Genomic DNA, 22,044 nt, shown 5'->3' on the forward strand with positions numbered 1-22,044 from the left:
GGACCTCCGAGCCCCTGGGCGCAGCGTGCCCGGCCGAAGGAGCCGCGGCTGGATGCGCGCCTCGGGGGGCTGTGGGCTCCCGCGGGGGGCGCCCCGGCCGCTCCGGTGCGCCTCCAGACTGCGGGCGCGGCGACCGCCGAGCGGAGAGCAGCTCCCGCCGGCCCCTTCCCCCTCCCGCCCCCGCCGCCGCCCCCTCCCCCTCCCCCCCCCCCCGTTAACATCCCCTCCCTCCCCCCCCTTCCTTCCCTCGGCCCCGCGCGCTCGCTAGCTCGCTCCTCGCCTCGCTCTCCCCTTTAAACGCCCACTTCGGATGGGGAAAGAAGACAACTTGAAGTCAAGTTGCAATTAACTTCCGCGGCAGCCGCAGCTCCGGCGGCGGCGGCACAAGAGGCAGAAGCCGCCGCCTCGGAAGTCCGACGCCGGCGCGCCCGCCCGGGGAGCTGTTCCTGGTCGCGGGCCCGCACTCGACAGCCACCGCCGCCCCCAACGCCCATGCCTGAGTGAGTTCTGCTCCTTTGCCTCTCTTTTTCCCCCCTATTCTTGCTCTTTCGTTTCTCTCTCTCTCTCTTTTTTCGGAATCGATCCAAACTTCTCCGTAGCACCCACCCACGGCGCCCCTTGTTGGGGCGGCGCGGCTCCCCTCTCGTGGACGTCCGGCTTCAAGGGTCTTCCGAGCCCCTTCTCTCGTGCGCAGCCGAACCCGGGAGGGGTGGGCCGGTTGAGCGTGGGAGAGCACCCGGGATGGGGGACTTGGAGATGCCATTCATTCTCTCCCAGGGTGTGGGCACCCTAACACACCTGCCCGACAGACCCTGGCTGAACAAACTCCTTCAGGTCGTCTGTATGACCCCTCTTGGAAGAGAAAAGGGGAGCCGAAAAGACCGAAGGAAGCAAACGGGAAAAGGGATAGAGAGCCTCTCTGTGCGCTCCGGAGCTGGGCTGGCCGAAACGTGCCCGGCGGAGTAGGCTGGGGGAGTGGAAACGTTCCCCGCCGGATCGCAAGTAAGCCCAGCATCCTTCCCCGGTCCATCTCCTCCTTCCTCCGCCCCCCGCCCGCGCGGCTGGTTGGGAGCGGCGGCGGAGAGGGGCCTAGGAAGTTAGTGGCAACTTCTCCATCCCGGGAACACTTGGGCACCCGGGCGCTCAAGTTGGAGCCGGGATTTTGAAAGCCGCGGCACTCCGCATTTCGAGCCCTCGCTGGCGGCAGTGAGGTGGGTCCTGAAGGGGCTCCTGGAGTGAATGTAGGTTTGGAGTAGGGCTGGAGGCAGGAAGAGGTGCTGCCCTCTTAGCAGGACCGAGACATCACAGGTGCGGCCTCGGGGTCCGCACCGTGTCTCCCTCCTGCGGTCCCGACCCGAGCGTGGCGGCCTTCTCCGAGCGCTTCACTGCGGAGGCTCCCGGGGCGGCGGAGCGTGGGTTTGGGCAACCACGATACGAGGCACAAAGCGGGCAGGTGGCAGGTACGGGGAGTGACACGCGTGTACCGGGGAAATGCACTGAGCAGCACTCTTGGGATGACCCCATAAGACAGAGAGGGGCTTAGGGCTCCTGCTGGAGGTCTTGGCCCAGACTTCCACTGGGGCGTTGCAAGTCTCACTTACTAGTGTCAACCACAGGATCGCCTCTCGAAGTGCCCTGATTGGCAACTTTGACCCCTGCGCCCTTCCTCGGCGAACTTTCCTTCGCTGCATTCCAGATTTCCAGGCAAATGTTGTAAGACTTGGACTCTACACGGTTGTATAAGAGACAGGGAAAACAGAAAGACGTCCTATTCTCAGGAGAAAACCATTCTACCGGGACTGGCTGGGGTTCCTTGCTTGCATCCTTGGAGGCCAGGGGACCTGACTTTTCCAAGAAGACAGAGGAGGGGTAAGAAATGAGTGAAAGGCGACTGGTAGGTGTCAGGTTTTGTCCTAAACAGTCCCTAAAATCTACAGTGTTTGTGCTACTGAGGGAGTAACGCGTGCCGTTCAAACTTTACTGAAATTAACACCCTATCTAAAGTGGATTTTTCTGAGGTGTCAGGACTGTAAGATTTATTCTATAGTAAAACGTAGCTGCAAAAGCAAACAACAACAACAGCAAAAACCGTACCTTAAGACTGGAAAAAGCCAAGGTTGAGGTGTTTGCTCTAAAAACCTTTAATCTGCCGTGGGGTTATAATGCTATGATTTAGCAGCAGTCCTTTATTTCTATTGCATATTATTTGAGTAGAACAGTAGTACATTCATATACTGGCTGCTCCAGTCTGCTGGCAAACATTAGCATTCAAGCTTACATTTTTGACAAATGTGCAGACAGGAATAGCATGAATAGGCATCTTAAATATTAACAACCTAAGCATCTGTTGTGAAACAAATTTAATATATTTACTCTGTTTTTCTCACATTGTTAGAAAAGGTTATAATAAGTGCATAATTTTCAACTTTAGTTAGCAGAAGTAACTGGCTGTATCTTTCACTACCTCTCCAAGTGTTTAACACAGTCACCAGACATAAATACTTTAATTAACTTGGTTAGGCACATTATTAAATACACTCTAGACCATGTGTATACTGTGTAAAATGTACCAGTAGCAAAATATGTATCCTATTTGTGCACATTTTAAGTGACTCTGCATTTTATAAATATACCAGGCATGTTTATTCTTCATCTCCATTTGACACTTATTACTGCATAGTTTTTCTAATGGAAACAATATTTTAAATGTAGAGTTGTTCAGTCATATGTAATACATAATATGTAAACAGTGGCTATAAAATACAAAGCATTGTTAAATTTAAGTATGGCTATGTGTAACAAGATTATGCAAGAGAAACAAAAATCATTGCTCAATTTTGTACTCCTTTCTGAATATTGAATACAAATGATGGATGAAAAAAGGATAGGGATTTCCCTCCTAAAGTAATTCGTGCCTTAAAATGTGTGTGTGGTTGGGGTGGGGAGAGCAAGGGGGAGAAGGGGGAAAACAGAGATAGAGAAAGAAGACCTAAAGAACTTCCAAAAGTCTGAATAGTTATTTCCAGAATCAATGCATTCCTCATTTTCCCACAAGCTGAAATATGTAATAAATAATAGTTCTTTGTATGTAAAAGTATTCACAAGGAATGCCTTTTGTTTAGTTGTTGTAATAAATTAATATATTCTTTGGTTGATAATCTACAAAAGTAGTTCTTTTGTCTCCCAGCATCTTAAACAAGAACAACAAAATGAGTATTGGTTTATTTCTGCAGAGAAGTCTGTTTCCAGCTCTATGAACCTGTGACTGAATAAGCTATGGTGTGCTGAATGATGGTTAAGAAAGACTACGTTAAATTAGCAAAGACTGAAATATTTGAAGGAGATTTTCAATTATTTTTTCATGTGACAGGTTGTGGATTGTAAATTAGGCCTAAAAGGTCAGGTGACAGGCACCTGTTCCTCATTATTGTAAAAATCTTTTGGTTACAAACATTATTAAGCTAAACACAACATGGATATACAGCAGGGACTCTGTAAAGCACTCTAGTGGTTTTTCATCTGCTCTGTAAATTTCCAAGAGGGCCATACATTGATATGCCCTTTACACAAACAAATCATTTCTTCCAAGACGTGTTGTCTTGGATGACTCTTATATTACTACTTGGGGTTGATGAAGTATATAAAATAAATGCACATGACTGAATCAATCTTCAGACCATGTCTAGACATGTTGTTATCGAATGCAAAAATATCATTTTTTAAGCCCCACTTTTTCCTTTACAGTCCACTGTTTAATTATCAGAATTTGTCCATATTGTAAATAGAAACCTCTCCAGGTTTCCTTCTGTCCTTTTTAGATAAGTTCCCATTTTAAATAATGCCATGAAAGATTTTGCTAAATGCTGGTGTATAAGGAAAAAATTAGTTGCAGTATATACCGTCATAGCTTTGTGGTATATAGAAAATGGGAAGAAACCCACGTTTTACATGAATGCTGTTAGGAAGGGAATCATCATTTGATCTTCAAACTTGCCACTTCTCTCAGGAGAGTTCAGTAATATTTCAATTAGAATTAGAGAGTGTGATTGATTTTTATGAATGGTTTACTTTTAGTTATTTCAGACAGCAGAAAAAGCATACATATTGAATGGACCTAAGTAGCACAAGGTTGTGAAATATTAAAAGTGCCAGTTGCTTTTACTAGGCAAAGGAGGAAGATTTTTGAGTAAATTCGGTAACTCAGATTGTTAAATTCTGTATTTAAATATGTACTTTGTTTTCGTTTTGTATAGTTTATGCTTATTATATTTAGCCTTCATTTTTAGCATTTGTGATCCGATTACAGAATAGTCCTTACTCTTGCTTTTCAAATTGATTTGGTTTTCAAACTCCAAAACTCTGGGATGATTTTAACAAATTGGTTTACATTTTGACAGAACAGAGTTAAGTTAATTAATAGATCAGGCACGAAAAATCATCCACGGTAGGGTGTATTTTCTGGTAAAATGAAAGTTACGTTTCAGCATGATGAACATCAGGCTTCAGTAATCTGTTCCTCGTGTGGAATGAACACTTCCTACTTCGAGCTAGCAGGCACCTACTGTTTATTTACGCTGCATTAAACTGACAGCTCAGCAATCAGAGGAAAAATATTACTTACCTTCCTGAAGTAAATACCAGTTTATAGGTTAGTGCACATATTTATATTCCTGTCACCACTAAATAACGGCTCTGTCTCCGTTTTAATATCTACCTGTACTATAATCCAGGGCTTCAGACTCTTCCTGGCTGGGGGTAGGGGTCGAGAGGAGTTTTTCTTATCATTTACCAGTGGCAAAACTTTAAAGAAGAGTAATATCATCTTCTTATTTCTGTCGTGCGAGAACCCGTCGAGAGAAATGCTATGCACTTTTCCTATACATACCTCAACATCAAAACCCCCCCGAGTCTGCATGCCACTTAAAAAATAGTCATCTTAGAGCAACCTCAGGACAAATATGTGCAAACGTATTGAAGTGAGTGTTTGCTAAATTAACTTTCTGCGAAGTTCCAGACAGGTTTCTTAAATTATCTTATTACTTAGACAATAACTTTGATAAAGGGTGGTGCCCCCAAGTCTTAGATGGAATGCTTCAGTTGTTAATGGAGATCTGCTAATGTGATTACAAGGTGGGGCACATTGATCGATGAACTGATTGATTGATACTGTTAGCTTTCCTCTGAAAATATTCTCGCCCCCTTTGTTTGTCTCCTTGTTCATCTGCCAACCTTAAGATAAGAGAGATTTCAACTTTCTTACCAGAATAATACTAAATGCATTTGTTGTTTTCTTTTTAAATGAAAAGTCCCTTCTTTTCCAAGACCCCTGGAAACATCAAAATACTGTGAAAGTTGAATTCTAAAACTTAGGATTAACTTGAGAAAATGCTTATTTTCACTTACATTCTATAAGTAGCTCTTACACCATCATCTACACACAGTTGTCAATCACTAATCACATATTCCGTTGACATCAGAGCAGAATGTGGTCTTAATACAGCATATAAATCAAATCTGTTACACAAAGTTTCTCTTCTTCACTATACCAAAGAAAAAGTGTCTACTATGGTAATTTATATATCGTTCCTAAGTGCTATTCTCAATGGTAAGTCTATTTAAACTTGATGTCTTCGTAGAGTGTGATCAACACATTAACACACATTATTTAGTACTTTTGAACTTATGCCAACGGTACCTTTTGCTGTTTATTTTTTTAAAGTCTTTTTTAAGATCAGATATTTCATTTCAGAGTAAATAGATACAGATTGTGTGTATATATATTCAGGGTGAGATTTAGTAGCAGAGCATTTCTCCAGCATATTGGCCTATTTTTATTCTTTCAAGTTATTCTGTATCACTTCCACAGTTGTTGCTGTCTGAAGGTTCATAATAGAAATTCTAATCACCTCTTTCAATGGACTTTCAAGGATGTAATTCGGTTTATGCGATGGTCTAGTTTAGTTGTAAGAGATGAAAATTAGTTAACTGGTACCCCAGCATTTATGTCCCTAGATTCTGCTGAAATTTATTCAGTCCAGTTATTTGACATTTGGTAGTGAAGTATCTTGTAATCAAAAATTAAGAGTTGGTTCAGTTTCCAGTGGAGGAAAGATCTTGCTGGTAAAACACTTAACTGTGCAATATTTTATTACACTCATCACTCACTTTAGAGCCCGCTTATTGTTGCACAAATTTTTGAGTACCTCCGGGTGCAGGTCCCCCAAACGAAGCCGAAATGCTTGCTAGAAGAAGCAGCTGTCAGGCTGCACCTGGTTGTGCCTTCACTAGAATGTCTGTGGACCTGCGCTGGCCCCCCTCCTCAGTACCCCTTCCCCCCAGGTGTGCAGGAAGTGGAGGGCGTTGTACCGGGTGAAGTGGGTGGACTCTACCCAGAGCTATGACCTGATTTGTGACGCACCCTCAGAGCTGCAGTAATGGTCCAGCTGCTTCACAGGCAACTGGTAACACCTCATTTGGGGATGCTTCTGCCTTGCTAGCAGTGCCAGCGAGAACTTCGTCATTGTCACCTCATCAAAGACTACTCTTGGAGAGCTTTCCTATAGGGCTAGATTTGGAGAGCAGCCTCTGACATTTGGAGGGTAAGTGCCAAAAAAGTTCCTATCAGTTTCATAGGGAGAATTAGGGCTACAGCCACAGGGAGGAGAGACAGGCATTTAGTGTTTCGGGGGACATCTCTGTGTTGGGATGTGGCTTTTTCTCAGCTAGAGATGATCTGGGACCAGATACCAACAAAAATTCTTCAGTGGGCATTCTTCTTTGGGTGGTGAAAGATGGTGGGCAGCTCCCAGGAGAAATTATTAGACCCTCTTTCCTTGAGATATTTAAGGAAAAGGTGGTTAATCTGTGTGAGAGGGAATTCTTGAGATGCTGTTTTCCAGGAAGCCAGGCATATAGTAGAGTTGATTGCTGGAGGTTCCTTTCTAGTCTTACTCAATGGTTTCAGATATGCCGTTAAGAGCCTGTAAATGACAATTTGGCCTTTTAATGTTTATAATATTAAGGACTGTAAGGTAAAAGAGGTTTTATGTTATAAATATTTTATTGTGATAATTACTATAAATAAAATAGAACCTAGTGTATGCAGATATGTTTTGAAATGGAGATAGTCTTGAATAGATAGCGTATCCATAATTAGCTGTTTGATGTTGAATGCAATTGAGTTTTCCTGTTCCAGTGAACCAGACGATGGAGATCATTGGGGATTAACAGCAGGGCTATGCAATTCTTGATATAGCAAACCTTTCCCCATTCACTGATAAAATGTTTTTATCAGTGAATGAAGAGCTAAATTAAACTGCTTAGAGTTTTAAATTTTGAAAGAATGTATAGAATTGAGAAAATAATCCAGGTGTTTTTCCATTGTAATTTCACCAGCTGAAATGATACCTGGATGTCCTGTTTAATGCTAGACAGATTTCTCCAGACTGTGGAAGGAAAGGACAATATTTTAATAACTATTCTTTTAAAAAAGTCCTTAGAGGTGGGCTCTCTTTTGGGTGGTTTAAGAGGACTCAAAAACAATTTAGAACATTATCTTAAAAGTTAAAAAAAAATGACAGCCTTACTTTGTATGGAGTCATTGTATTTTAATAATACTGTATGCTTATTAGTGTTATTAGAGCAGTAGACAGTTAATTACAGCCTTTTCTGAGACATGTTAACTGTATATTAACAGTCATGTTAAAAAAGAATGATGTATACTCTTACATACAAGCTGCTGCTTGCTAGACTCTTTTAAAAATATTCTTTTAGAATGTATAAAGTCAGATTTTTGGTCCAGAATCATCAAAATGTTTTCTACTACAACTTAATTTTAAAACTTTTCACGGGATATACAATTTTCTTCTTTTTTTTTTTTTTCTTTCTTTCTTTTTTCTATTCTCCTTTCTTTGTCATTGTTATTGACTTGGTCACTTTCGCCAGTGGCATTAGAAATTGTTGCCCCTCAGCAGTTTTAGCTTTCCCACGTTGTATTTTGAGACGCCTACATTTCCTGATGTTCTGATGACTTTGGCCAACAGAAGCCATGAAAAGCTTATTGAGTTGATTTAGCACCTCTTCCTACTTCTTTTTGTAGAATGATGTGAGGCACTGCTTTTTTAGCCAAGGTATGTTTTCTTACAATTCTCTATAACCTGATCTTTAAGATACATTTGAGCCCTTGATCATAGAGGTAGTTCTAAGTCTATTTCCTTTTCCAAACTTCAGCCCGTGGCTTTGCTTTGGCTACTGGCATGGCGGAACAAAGGTGACTGGAGCTAGAGCTTAAAGCTGGACTTAGCCTTTCTTAGACAATGCTACTAAATTGGTTAACTATTTGATTTCCCCTGGTTAATCTGGATATGTAGACCTTGTAACTTTATACTATATGGCACTTTAAAGTCCACGAATATTTCCACTTCATAAATTTTTAGGTGCTGCTGTTATTTATTTATTTCTACAAGGTAGTAAAAGACTACAAAAAAGAAATTCAGTGTAAGATGCATGTCTGTTGTGTTCTATAAAATAGGAGAAACTCCACAGTTAGCATCTTTTGCCTTGCATAGTGAGCACTCATTAAAGATTTGCTAAACTAATAATAAAATAGTGAATTTAGCTTGTGCTGAGAATGACTTAATGGGAAAAGAGACTTTTTTTTCCCTCTAATTTTCTCTTTTTGCTGGGGTTATCTGGACACTTAATCTACACATGTCCCAGTTTTCTGGATAATTGAATGTTTTTCTTCTTTAACTATGTGCTCTATCATTTCTTGACAATAGCACCAGGGTCTGTTTCATCCTCATTGTCTCTGACCTTCAGGACTAGGTGAAGAATCTCAGTTGAGGTTCATGGTCCTTTGGTGTTTGGGGTAGTAACAGGCTGCACTGGCGTCAACAGAGAGCACTCCCCTAAGGTCCTTGCAGTGAGGTCACGCATGCAATGGTCCTCCTGATATCATAGGACCAAAAACACTACAGACTAGTGGCCCATGGCTGATTGACCTCTACCTGTTCTTCACTAAAATGATGATTGCCCCCCCACCCCGGATCCCACGGAATAAATATCTGTCATGATTATTGCTGAAAAAGGAATTTTTCATTTAGCTATATACATTGTTTTAAAAATATTTTAAAAGTTAGGGTGTTTATATTAACAAAGATTTCACTTCATTCCTTACAGTTGATGTTAGAGTTGCAATAAGAATGCATCTGAAACATTCCGAAACGTTCAAAGAAAGTTATTTAAAAAACACTCTTGTTTTTTAAATTTATTTTCTTTTTAAGACCTGTATGGAGCTATTTGCAAGACAGTCCTGTTTAGTTCCACAAAAGGAAGTGTTCCTCCAGCGGTACACTGCTGTGTGACCTCTTACATTATCATGCACATTCTGTCTCTTTAAAAACAGTCTCCTCTATTTGCCCTATTAATTGTTGATATGTTGCCATCCACGAGACAAAAATTAGAGCTGTAATTAAATAATCATGTGATGCTCCTTAGTGCCAGTGAGAGCAAACTCATTTTTCCAGGCCCTGATGGTCACTGATTATTGTATTACTACTGGCTTGCTTTATTTTTTTTAATGATCCTCTATCTGTGGATTACCTAACTACTGTCCTTCTTTTCAAAATTAAAGAAAGTAGGGAACATTCAGCCAGTTAATTGGCTAGAGGTCCTCAGGGATGTAAGGTAGACATACCTTTTTTGCTTTTGGTCACCTGGTAGGTTCTTTGGGGAGGCTACATCAGTGGTGTGGTTGCCTGCCATTTAATTTACACTGGTGTTTTGGCTGGGATGGAGGCATATGGGGAATGCCAGGAGAATTACAAAAGGAGCCGGGTATTAAAATTCAGAAATGATTAAAATTGAAATAAAAGGATGCTGCTTCTTTGCCAGTACTCTGGCAGTCATAATGACACATAGAGATTAGTTTCCACCTTCATCTTTTCCTTCTTTCTCATTTCCTCTTGTTTATTGTTGACACATTTTCCTTATGTCTGTCTGCTGTCTCTGTATCTTTTTGCACCATTATGCATTCCTACTTCTCCCTCTTTCCTTAAGCATGGAGAAGCCTACTTAACCTTATTATAACAATAACAGAATAGGCTATTAATATTTAATATGCACATGATTAAAATTTCTCTCCCTTAAACATAGGTCAGCTGTATTATTATTAACCGGCATGTAATTTTTCATTTAAAATATTCTTATTCTGCCCTTGCTGTTTCTAAAATGTAGTCTACTTTAGTAGTGATTTAATACTTAATGTTTAGAAAACTGTGGTCGGCTAGTGAGAAAAGAACTTACCAGTCATGGATAATCAATTATGCATGAATTCAAATGTAACAGATGGAATCTGGTGAGTTAAAGTTTCTCTTTGCCTTAGTGGGTTTTTTTTTTTTTCTTATTTGTTTGTTTGACACCTGTCTCTTATATAGAGATAAACATCTAATGTAGCGTGTGAGAAATTTCCTTATATCTTATGTTCTCTTTAAAGTGAACTTGATTTTTTTTAATTACATTTGAGGGCAGAGAATTTTTTATGTGGTCTTAAAGATGATCAGATTCTTTTCCATCGCTCTGTAGATACAGAACCTGCTTCTGCTTGACTTATGAAGGGTCACTCAGCAGGCTCACAAAAAGGAAGAAGCAAGACCCAAATCTCGGTTCCTTGCCTTTTCTCCACTACTCTTCCCACTGTCATTTTTCTTCTTTTGTAGGAGTTGCTTAATAATAGAGGTGTTACAACAACTGTGGGTTTTTAAGAATTTCTGATGGAAACTATGGTAGACTAGTGTTAAATTGTGTAGTATTCTCTTCTATGGTGAACAAATGTTATCTGTGAACATGTATAATGTTATGCTCCATGTATATTAGATATATACATTTATTCATACTCGGATGTTGGCCAAACAATTGGATTTCCCAAACCCACTGAGAATGCCCCAAGATTTGGTTTATATCTTAAACTGCGGCATACGCCAGCCACAAAGATGCCTTTGCTTGCGGTATTGTCAATTCTTAGTGACAAAACCCCTTTGTGCAAAGTGACCTGGAAAGTTATTTTAGGGAGCCTTGTTACTTCTATGGAGAGATAAGTTTAATTTTCATCAAGTATAATGTGAATCTGTGGTGCTTCTTTCAGTTGTAGAAATAATAGAATAGTGGGTGTTGTCCATCTTTAAAGCAGTACAATCTCAAAACAGTTACAAGCTGGTCCCCATCAAAATTTTTCATAAATATGCTGTTTGTTTCTCTCCTAAGTGTATTTATATATATATAAAAACAATACAAATGAAAATAGTCTTTACAGAATAAATAAAAATAAATGATTAAAAAATAGCCTCAAGGCTCACTAGTTCTGTTTTTAAAGTTATACTGTAGCATTATTTATCAACTTTTTGCTTCATATCAGCTGGAAATTTGCATGTATATTTATAGCCCATGTTAGTTATCTAATGAATTAAATCCCACAATAAACACATGAGTTAAGAAAAAGGCAACTACAAAATAGGTAACCGTATATGCTCTAGCAACAGCTGGACTGTGCAGCTATTTTTTAGTATTTTATTTATGATTTTATACATAATAAATATGTAATTTTAATTTGGCTTCACTGTTCATATTCCTTACTCATGCATCCATCAGGAAAATACATATGTAGGTAGAATTCAGTGAGATGTAATTTATACATGAATTTCTAATACATTGAAAATTCCATCATTAAAGTCCCTAATATAAAATCAGTAAGAATAGATGATAGAAAACAGAATATAGGACAATATTTTATGGGAACAAGATGGTATTAGATATTATTGCATGTAGAGGTAAATAATCCTGATTACTATCCCTAACAAGTGATTAAATTTGAAAGCCATTTGGGCTCTTTATAACCAAAACGTTCTATTCGTTTGTTTAAAAAAAAATAGAATCTGAAGTCTTTATACAGAGACAATTTAGAAATTATTACACTGACTCTTATTCACACTGCTGCACACCCGTGATTGTACTGCGTGTAAGTGTTCGACACTCTTAAGTGCTGTTTAATTGGGAGGGTCTCCTATTTCATGAGTATAGTTAATTTTTACTCATTTGAAAACACCCAAAAAGAGTTTTTGGACTTAACAGTACTCTTATTTGTTTGTTTTTGTCTATGTTTCTTTCTCTGCTTTTGCTAACATGCCATAGAATAGAATAAAATCTGAAAAGAGAACCATTTTCTTGCATCAGAAGACCATCAAATTACCTACTTTGGGTGGGATCTTGGTCTCTAATTACCAATCCGTGTTAATTATCTTTGGGTCAGGTATTCATCATATGAATTAATTATCTAGCATAGACTGGACTGTGGCTGTTGGCGGGTAAGGACAAAGCAATGGAAGGTTGGCGGTGAGGAGAGGTTTGTTCAGTACGTTGTAGCTCCTTGTTTTTCTGCTTGGCATGATGCTTTCATGATAATATGTATCTGCCAATTTTAGGAATATATGAAAGATTGTTTTCCTTTAGTTTTTTTCTTTTGTTTTGTTTTTAGTTATTTTATTGGAGTAAAAGATACATAACATAAAATGTTCCATTTGACAATTTTTAAGTGTACGATTCAGTGGCATTAATTACCCCCACACTGTTGTGCAACCATCATCACAATCTGCTTCCCGATCTTATCCATCATCCCAAATAGAGTGTACTTTAGTTTTTCTATTCAACTTCTCCTTTACTGCAACACATTTCAAGCATGATAGTGGCATTTCATCATCGTCCGGGTGTGATGTAGTTGTTGCTGGTGGTGGCTTGCTTTCCTAATGGACAACCTGTGTCCAGTGCCTTGTGGCCAGGGGGATGGCAGTACTATATCAGGTGTTGCCTTTGGCTGATACCCCCCAGAAATGATCTGGACAAACGTTTAGGTCTCTTGTAACTTCAAACTGTTCCTCCCTCCAATTAAGCCAAGAAAGATTAGCAAGAACATTCACATCACTAAGAAGATTTGGTTGATACATCTTGGCTAAAGGTTGATTGGGAACGGTTGCTGTTTGACTTCACTGGAATTAAAATCCCCTGAGGTTCCGGAGAGTGTGGCACAGCTGCGGGGGCTGTGACGCCCTGCCATTGGCTCCTTGGCATGGACAATGTGGATACTTCAGTTCTGCTTAAGTGCAGAACTTAGCCTGGAAATAAGCTGAACAGTTTTCAGTTGTTTAAGGGGAAACCTACTCAAGGTTGAAGTTTTCTGGGAGAAAAATTTGTGCTCATCTATGTTGAAAAAAAGACTTAGAGGAAACCAGGATGGTTCTGGCTCCAGTAAATAATAGACTGGTTTTAGAGGTTTACTTCCCATGTGTAATTTTGTGGTTAGTCACTTCTGTCTGTAATGATAAATCATATACCTGCACAGGATTTCTGGCACCTCAGTAAATCTCAAGCAAGTGCCCAAATGCTAATTTATCGTGGTTCCTCACACAGCATCCCTGTTTCACCAGATCAATGCTCTAATAGCTCGCTCCCACCTTTTTTTGTTTGCTTGTTGGAAACAAGTGGCTCGCCTGCACATACATTCCTTAAGTTGGGGGCCGGTGCTGGTTCCTCGAACAGCCTTAACTTTTCCAAGTGACTCCAGGATTGGGTAAAAAGCTCACTTGGAAGATGTCCTAGCAGGTGTATTTGACTTCCTATCTCCAAAACATGACCGTATCCAGTAGATGCCACACCTGGCTGTACATGGATGGGAATCACCTTGGGGAGCTCTAAACAGCCAAATGCCTGGCTCCCACTCTCGGCCATTCTGATTTTTTTTGCAGTGAGGTGCAGCCTGGGCATCTGGATTGTTGAAGGAGCTCCTCAGGTCATGTCAATGTGCAGCAAATTTGGGGAGCCTCTGAGCTAACTTCTGATCCTGGCGCCTGGCTTTACCTTCTAAGGTGGTTGAGAATCTTCCTGAGACTCTTACGAGCACTCTCTCATAAGAACAGTTCTTGGATCCCTTTTCCCGTGATGACGCTGTGAGAGACTCCAGGGACGCAGACCTAAGTATACCCTCAGAATGCTTACAGACTTGCCATTCGGAGCAGCAGGCAGGTCGATACAGAATGTCCCACTGAAGGACAGGTAGTATGACGGATGGTCCGAGGGAATAACAAAAAGCTGGAGAAGGATTCAGACAGAAGAGGTGCAGTCAAGCTGCATATTAGAGGATATGGCAGAAGGGAGGTCCCCAGGTGCGAAGGGGGAGGAAGGGTCACTCCAGAAGCAGTGGGGGAAAAGTGTGACAACCTGAAACTGTCAAGTACTTTGGTAGTAATATCAACACTGGAGGATCAACAGCAATGACAGCAATCCTTTCCATCCCTACTCTATTTTCCTAAATAGAGATACCAGTTTTGATGGAATTACTGCCATTGTGCCTTGTCAAGGTTATGACCCATATGGACATCTGTGGAAGGAAAAGGAGCTTTTCAACAAAGGGCAACAAAAATGTTGCTCAATAAATTTTTGCTAAAAAAGGTAATATTTCTGGGTAAAATACCCAGATACCCTGTCAGGTTTTAGAAGGCATCTATAATGGCTATTCATTTCCCTTATCCATCACTCCCCAAACTAGCTTAAGCTTTGGCTTTTGTTTGCTCAGTTTTAATAATGACCCTTGTTTATTAAAGCCGTCTCACAAACTACTAGTGGGGATTTACATCCACCCCAGAATAATCAGGAAATAACTTTTGATCACTATCAGTCTGGCTATAACTGAAACCTCACTTATTAGGGAAAAAACAAAAACAAAAAACCTTAAGCCCCATATTTAGAGTCCATTATCATTTCTCTTTTTATCTCCCCTGAAACATATTCAAGCCTTTTGCAGTTGGTTTCTGCAGTACACCATTGTTTGTTTAGTATCTGGAACACCCCCCTGCCCCCCAGTTTAAGTAGGTACCTACTTTAAAGCTTCCAAAAGGGCCATTTCTAATGGCAACTATGCTTATTTAATTCGGGGGTGGGTATGAGGGTGGGAAATGACTCTGTGGTTTTTAACTTCACCTATGAGGTATTTAAGTGTTCACGGAAAGCAGCATTTGGGGTAAATGCATATTATTCCAAATGTACAATAGGACCCTTTCAAATACAGACATGTCTAGAAAGTCGTCTTAAATTCGTGTGCAGCCACACACAAGCCCCATTCCATGCAACTTGATAGATCTACGGGCTGATTCTAAAATGGAAAATGATTTCGATTTGGACATCATTCGAATGTCTGAAAGCCATTCAGCACCTCTAAGACTCTTCCTGGCTAGGTCCTGAATCTGCTTGGTTGTCTTTAGTAGAAGTCCTCTAGAGAAGTGCTGTCCAGTAGAACTTCCTTCCCGCAGTGGTGGAGATGTTCTGTGATCCACGTTGTCCAACACAGTGGCCACTAGCCACATGAGGCTATTGAACATATGAATCGTGACTGAGGCACTCAATTGTAAATTGCATTTCATTTCAGTGATTTCAGATTTAAATGTTATAGCCACCTTTCCTCACGGGTTACCGCCTCCTTACTCCTGTGAACTCTAAAAGGAATTATCATTTCATTTAGCAGTGGAGGCTGGTTGCAAGTGACACCGTGAGCTTTTTGCTCTCATTTATTTATTCGTAATGTAAATATTGCAAGGACGGCGTACGAATTCCTGGTAATATGGCAGTGAGCAAGACAGTCTCTGCTCTCATAGGGCTTACAGTCTAGTATGCGAAACATTTATTAAGCTAATAATTATCCAAATCATCAATTGACTGTTATAAAGGAGCAATGCAAGAGGCTATGAGAAATGGTGGCCATACCTTCTTGTGAGTTTAGTCAGAAAGCTTAATCAGAGTTCCATTTATTCAAGAAGAGCAAGAAGAACACCTTCCCTTCCTCAAGCTCAAGGCTGGACCCAGGGCTCTCAGAGTGGGGCAGCTAACATGTGCCATGCCAGGACCTCCAAAGACGGGGTCTGTTTGATTGAGCTTCATGCATCCGCATATACTGCAAACTTCTGAACTTGATCAAGTAGATTCTCTCCTAAATTGTGCAGTTGTGATGATGTCAGTCACAGATAAGATGTGAGAAGAAGGGTGCAAATGTTTACAGGATATTGCATTTCCTCTCCAATATATGTTTTGACAAAGTTGTTTGAGTTCCAGCCCCAGCTTTTTCCTCTCTGTTCTTACAAATTTGTATTTGGTCCATTCAAGAAACGATGTGGAAATCAGTCCTGACATTCCAGACAGACAAAATGAGACACATGACAGCAAAACATATGGCTCAAATAGACATCCTTATATGGCCAACACAGACCATATTCCCAGAAATTCATATATGGAAAACACCACCTGCAGCTAAAGCCAAAAAACAAAGAGTTGACACGATAAAAAGAGCAATATGCTACGTAAATTGTGCTGCTCTAAGAGTGTAGGGAGATAGCCAACTGTATTTGAATTTAAAAAGATGAAAAAAACAAAACAAAACAAAACATGTCCTTAGAAAGTGCTATGGTGGTGAGCATTGCTTTGCTAACACAGTCACTGGCGGAGTTGCCATATCTTAAAAGCGTTCAAATTCTAAATGCTTTCTCTGTTTATTACAAATGTATGTGCTATTCAGAACTCTGAATGTGTTTTAATGCTTTCGGATATCTGCCTGCATATTTATCTTAATATGATGCCATCTGAAATATGCAGTAGTCCTTTCATTATTAAGTTTTTTAAAAAATCTTGTATATCTTTTACAATATTTTATCTTTGCTACCTTTGTGTAGCCAGTTTGAATGCCTTCTTATGTGATAAAAAAATTGGTGCACTGTTTTAACTGTACATCCACATGTTAAATAGTTCATGTATTTGACTTGCAATATTTCATGTTCCTGAGCTTTTCTATTTTGATAGCTAGATTTATAAAGTTTATTTTAACTTTTTTCTATACCTGCTTGCATCTTTATTGCCAAATATAAGATGCCTGTATAGAATAAATTGATGTTTTTCCCCCTCCAGCATAATAGTTTATTCTTCCATATGCCTAGGAAGGTGCTATTTTCCTAATTATCTTTTTTTCTTCTTTATTTTAACCTGGGTTTCCACTGGCCAATGCTCAGTGGTTACAAGTATGCTAAAGAGGGAGATATACTATATAGTAATTAAGTTCATCAGTGTACTGTACCACTTGGAGGACATAAACCTCCTTGTGTCATTTCTTATATAGTTCTGAAATAACGTACTTGAAGGAAAATTAGTATATTTATGTGATTGTGTACATAATTGTACTATATCGGTATTCTTTATAATAAAGTCATTATTAGATGTCTCTATCCTCATTTATTTTATCATTTTCCAAGGCCACGTCCATCCGTATTACACACTTAGGTCACGTTTAAGAATTAGCTTGTAATTCCTGGATAAAAGGTGCTGTTCAAATTTTAAAATTACTATTTTAATTCCCATTAGTTACTCAGTATTGGCCAAGTCATTAGGACAGTAAGGCAATCAGGATCTTTTTGTCTTATATTGTTTGTGTAAATGATAGGATAAGCATATTGATGGTATTTTATCCCATTGTGTCTTAATATTGATATTTTCAGTAGCCCTTTTTAGTCTTTTCTCTGCTCAAGTTCTGTATTATCTAACAACTTTCATTCCCTTTTTTCTTTTCTTTTTAAAAATATTTCACTTGAGCTGAGGTTGCATGGATAAATTTTGTTTTGTAGTCCACTATAGTTTTGTCTATTTTCTAAAAATTTGGCTACTATTTGTAAATTTGCACAGCGTGATACTAGAATGCACTGTTCCTTCTGAAAACCAAGCAGGTTTCAGGGAAACATGTCAGGCATCACCAGTTTGAAGCAACCCTTAAAATATACATCTTGGAAATTCCTAATTTAACCTGTCATTGCAAAAGTCATTGTCATAGAGATTATTGATGATAGCTGGCTATCTGTGTTTTTTCTTTTAAATATCAAATATCTTTCTAAAATAAATTTAAGTACTTCCATCCACAATACCAATTTGGACACCCGTGCTACATTTTTGCCATGTTTGTATTTTTCCTTATTGATTGTGTTTCTTATACTTTAGTTAAAAAATCCTCTTCCATTATTTCCTCACGTTTCAGCTTTTAAAAATGTGGTATCTATCATTTGGGGGTTTTGGTAAAGATTGCCTTATATTTTCTTGTTTTTGATGTTGTGTTTTGTGTTTTATTATCACATGTTCTTCCTTTTGCTCAAGGCTTGGGTTTATTTGTGCCAAGATTCACGGTTGCCTTCCTCGATTTTGACTAACCTATCCGGTTTGTGGGTGAAACTTGGGTGCCATTAGAGTGATATATTTTCATTGTGTTTCTCCTAAACTTGTTCTCCCCAGGAGCCCATTATTTCCTATACTTTATCTCCTGCTTTACCTTCTGCTTTTCTTAGATTTCTAATGTAAACAGTGTCTCTAAGAGTGTATTGGTAGCTTTAAAGAGCTTAATTTGCATATTTCCCTCTTATCTCAGTACTTGTGCTAACTTGTTGCTTTTTTATGTGTAACAAAATGTTTATCTGACTGATTTTTCTCTTTTCCCTACTAGTGTATTCTGAAAAAATAATTCTTACAACATTTTTGTTTTTGTTTAATGATTAACTGCCTTCAGGGTTCTAAGATGTTAGTATTGAAACCCAAGCGATAAACGCTGCATCTCTGTTTTGAATGAGATTGTAATGTTCTTCACTTTTATAGGAATTGTATTTAATAGATTATCTAAATAAGAGGATCATACTTCTGTGCTAATGACCATTAATCTAACTGGGTAACTTACCCTAGATTACAGAAGTATTTATTGCTACGACAGATTTACCAACCCAAACTTTTCTTTCACCCGGCATAAATTAATTTAGGAATGGTGGCGTCTTCTCCTTTGTGATAAATCACATCTCTTTCAAGTGACCCAAATTTTGTTTGACTTGGCCACTGTGGGCCACGTATTTCTTCCTCTAACGTGTTCTATGGCTCAGAAGTGAGGGAGTTTTGAAGCTACCCCGACTAGATACAGAAAGCTCTTACTCATCTTTTTTTAACGTCGGCTCTTAATAGTTTGGGATTCAACCTCCTTTGAGGATAAATATTCTCTAGAGCTTTTCAGGGCTCCCGGCCTTTATTCCTGTGCATCGTTTCGGTACCCTCCGCGCTTCTCCGGAGAGATCTACCTCCCGATTGTCCCCTTCAGCCACTTCCTGAAGTCCCCCGACCTCAGTACTCTGTGCCGGTCACCTGCACGCCCGGGCCCCTCTCCCGCGGGGCCAGTGCGCCCTCCCTGCCTGGCCTGTCCCTCCGGTGCCCGCCCGCGACGCTCCCGTCGTACTCCTTTCTGTGGCTTTTGCGCGCGTGGGTGGTTGGTTAGTTTCCCCCCTGGCCCTCGCCCCCTCCTCCCCGGCACTTTCTTCCCCCCCCCCCCGCCCCCCGCCAGTCGCGCCCCTCCTCCCTCCCCGCTCACTCTCGCACACCTGCCCCTGCCGCCCGCGCGCCGCGCGCTCCCCTCCCCGCCGAGGCGGCCGCTGCCAGGGAAGCCCCCTCTCCCCTCCCCTCCGCGCCCTCCCCGGCGCGCCTGGCGGCGGCCGGCGCTGCCCCTCGCACGGCGCCCTGTTATTCTCGGTATTGTGTGTAATAAATGTCGGGCCGCCTCACTCTAATCAAGCTCATTACAAATTCTTGCGCGCCCGGGGCCGGAAATCGTGCGCTCCCCCCCACCCTTCCCTCACTCATTCACTAGTTACTTGTCTTTCTGCTTTTTAACTCGCCGCCCCCGCCCCCTCCCCCAATCCCGGCCCTCCAGCCCGGGTTTTAATCCCCATCCCTTTTCCGCCTTCTCCTTGCACCCTGCCCCCCCCCCCGCCGCCTTCCTCCTCCGCTCCGCACCCCCTTCCTCCTCCTCTCCCTCCCCCCTCCTCCTCCTCCGCCGCCGCCGCCACTTTCTCGCTCGCTCCCGCTCCCCGGACGCGGCGGATGAGCCGGCCCCGCTGGGGAAGGGCTCGGGGCGGCGGCGGGCGGCCGGGAGGAGGCTGCGTGCTCGGGGCTGGGGCTGCGAGCGGGGTGATTTTGTATTAAAATGAGGAGGAGGAAGAAGAGGCAGCCACAGCGGCGGCGGCGGCAGCAGCAGCAGCAGCAGCAGCAGGAACAGCGGCGTAGAGGGCTGCAGCCCGGGCGGACGCGCGGAGCCGAGCTGGGCACGGCGGCGGCGGCGACAGCGGCCGGGATGAGTCAACTAATAATTTAATGGGGGCAGAGACGGCAGCGCGGGGGAGAGCGAGCGAGAGCGAGCGAGGGAGAGAGAGAGAGAGAAGCAGCCCCGTCCGGGGACTCGCGCTCACACGCACGCACACACACACAAACACACACACACACCTCTCCCTGTGCCACCCAGCAACAACCGGCCTCGTCACAACAACAGCAACAGCCGCCCTCTAGCCCGGCCCGGGGACCGAGCATAAAGCCGGGGCGACTCCAGAGGACGCTTCCCACCCCTTCTTGCATTTCGGGAAACTCCTCATCAGTTTTGTTGGGGTTTCTGGGTTTCTTTTCCCCCCCAAGTCCTAGTGCCATTGTGGTGCTCGTTGTTTACCTCGGACTCTGGCTGAGTGAGAGCTTGGCGACTTTTTGGGGGGAGGGGGCGGGGAGTTTGTCGCTGCTGAGGCGGTGGAGGTGGCTGGGGGTGCCTTCTGATTCCCTCCCCCTCCCCCCAAACCCTCTTTCTCTCTCCCTACTCACTCGGCTCCCCAGGCGCTCGCAGCCCCGCGTCAATGGGCTGGGAGAGGGTCCTCGGGGCTGCAATCAGCGAGGGCCGAATCAAAAGTGGCATTTCAGTGCCTTTCCGGGGCTCTTTCCGCGACCTTCTGCCCCCCACCCTCGCTGTCCCCCGGTAGATGCCCTCGTTGGGGGTGCGAGGCTGTGGGAAGAAAGTTTAAGGTTTGTTAATAATTAGTCGCAATTGTTGGGGAGGGGGTGGGGGCGATTGGAAGGGAGGCGAGGTGGCCTTCCCCTCTCTGCGTTCTCCGGGGTTATTGGAGAATAATATTGCAAGTGACAGCCAGAAGTAGACTTTCTGTCCTCACGCCGAAGAACCCGAGCGAGCAGGAGGGAGGGAGGGAGGGAAGCGAGGGGACCTTTTTTTCCTTTCTGGAGACCTTGTCCGCAGTGGTTTCTTTTTTTTTTTTTTTTTAAGAGAATCCTCAGTCACCACCTCGCCTCCCCAGCACCACCACAGTGTACAGCTCATAACGGGTTTTGCTTTGTTTTTACGATTTTCCCCCCAACGAATCACTTGTCAGATCAATTTTATCTTCTCCCTCCTCCCCACTTCCCACTCTCCCCTCCTCCCCCATCGAAAACCCCGTTCTCTGAGGTTAGACATTTTACAAACCATATATGTTGTTTTTCGAATTGTGATTTTTTTTTTTAACCCCCTCTCCCATGGCTACTCTTCTAGACGTTTATTTCTGCCCTTCCCCCGCTTAGTGGGGCGGGGGTAGGGGAAGAGAAAATAATACAATTTCAGGGGAAGTCGCCTTCAGGTCTGCTGCTTTTTTTTTTTTTTTAAATTAAAAAAAAAAAAGGACATAGAAAACATCAGTCTTGAACTTCTCTTCAAGAACCCGGGCTGCAAAGGAAATCTCCTTTGTTTTTGTTATTTATATGCTGTCAAGTTTTGAAGTGGTGAGTTTCAGGTCGGTTTTGCTAATTTCACTCAGTAAAACTGCAGTGTTTCTGTTTCTAGATAGTACTTTGCTTCTTTGTCTCTTTAAAAGGTCACAGTGAAAGCTTGGCCTGGATCGTGCCGGCCATATGGAATGGATAAGGGCACAGTCTCTTAAAATGTGATTATGGGGTTCTTTGGGGGCGAACGAGGCGATCCAGCAAGGAATTCGTTGCAAAAGATCCCACATTGCAAAAAATAGATGGTCGAAACCGGAATTTCGTGTTTTTCTTTTTCTTTTTGGAGGAAATAATAGCTGTGTCTGAGTTCAGTGTTTTATTCAGTAATTATCCCATATAGACTTGGTTTATGGACAG

At 42.0% G+C, this 22,044-nt stretch overlaps 1 protein-coding gene across 5 annotated transcripts in view; it reads left to right on the forward strand.

Annotated features, from left to right (window-relative positions):
• The first annotated feature begins 286 nt into the window (after positions 1-286).
• Positions 287-22,044, forward strand: part of SATB1 (SATB homeobox 1) — a 101,076-nt gene continuing 79,318 nt past the window's right edge. For 2 of the 5 annotated variants that reach the window (XM_045791670.2, XM_087870175.1), the window contains exon 1: positions 19,896-21,687. The gene's annotated coding sequence lies outside the window, so the exon portion shown is untranslated. Of the gene's footprint in view, positions 501-19,893; positions 21,699-22,044 lie in introns of those variants that run through there. The other 3 variants (XM_045791671.2, XM_045791674.2, XM_045791673.2) reach the window with 3 other exon arrangements.

Source organism: Ursus americanus, chromosome 20 (genome assembly GCF_024610735.1).
Source record: "Ursus americanus isolate L20-20 chromosome 20, mUrsAme1.1.p, whole genome shotgun sequence".
NCBI lineage: Eukaryota > Metazoa > Chordata > Mammalia > Carnivora > Ursidae > Ursus > Ursus americanus.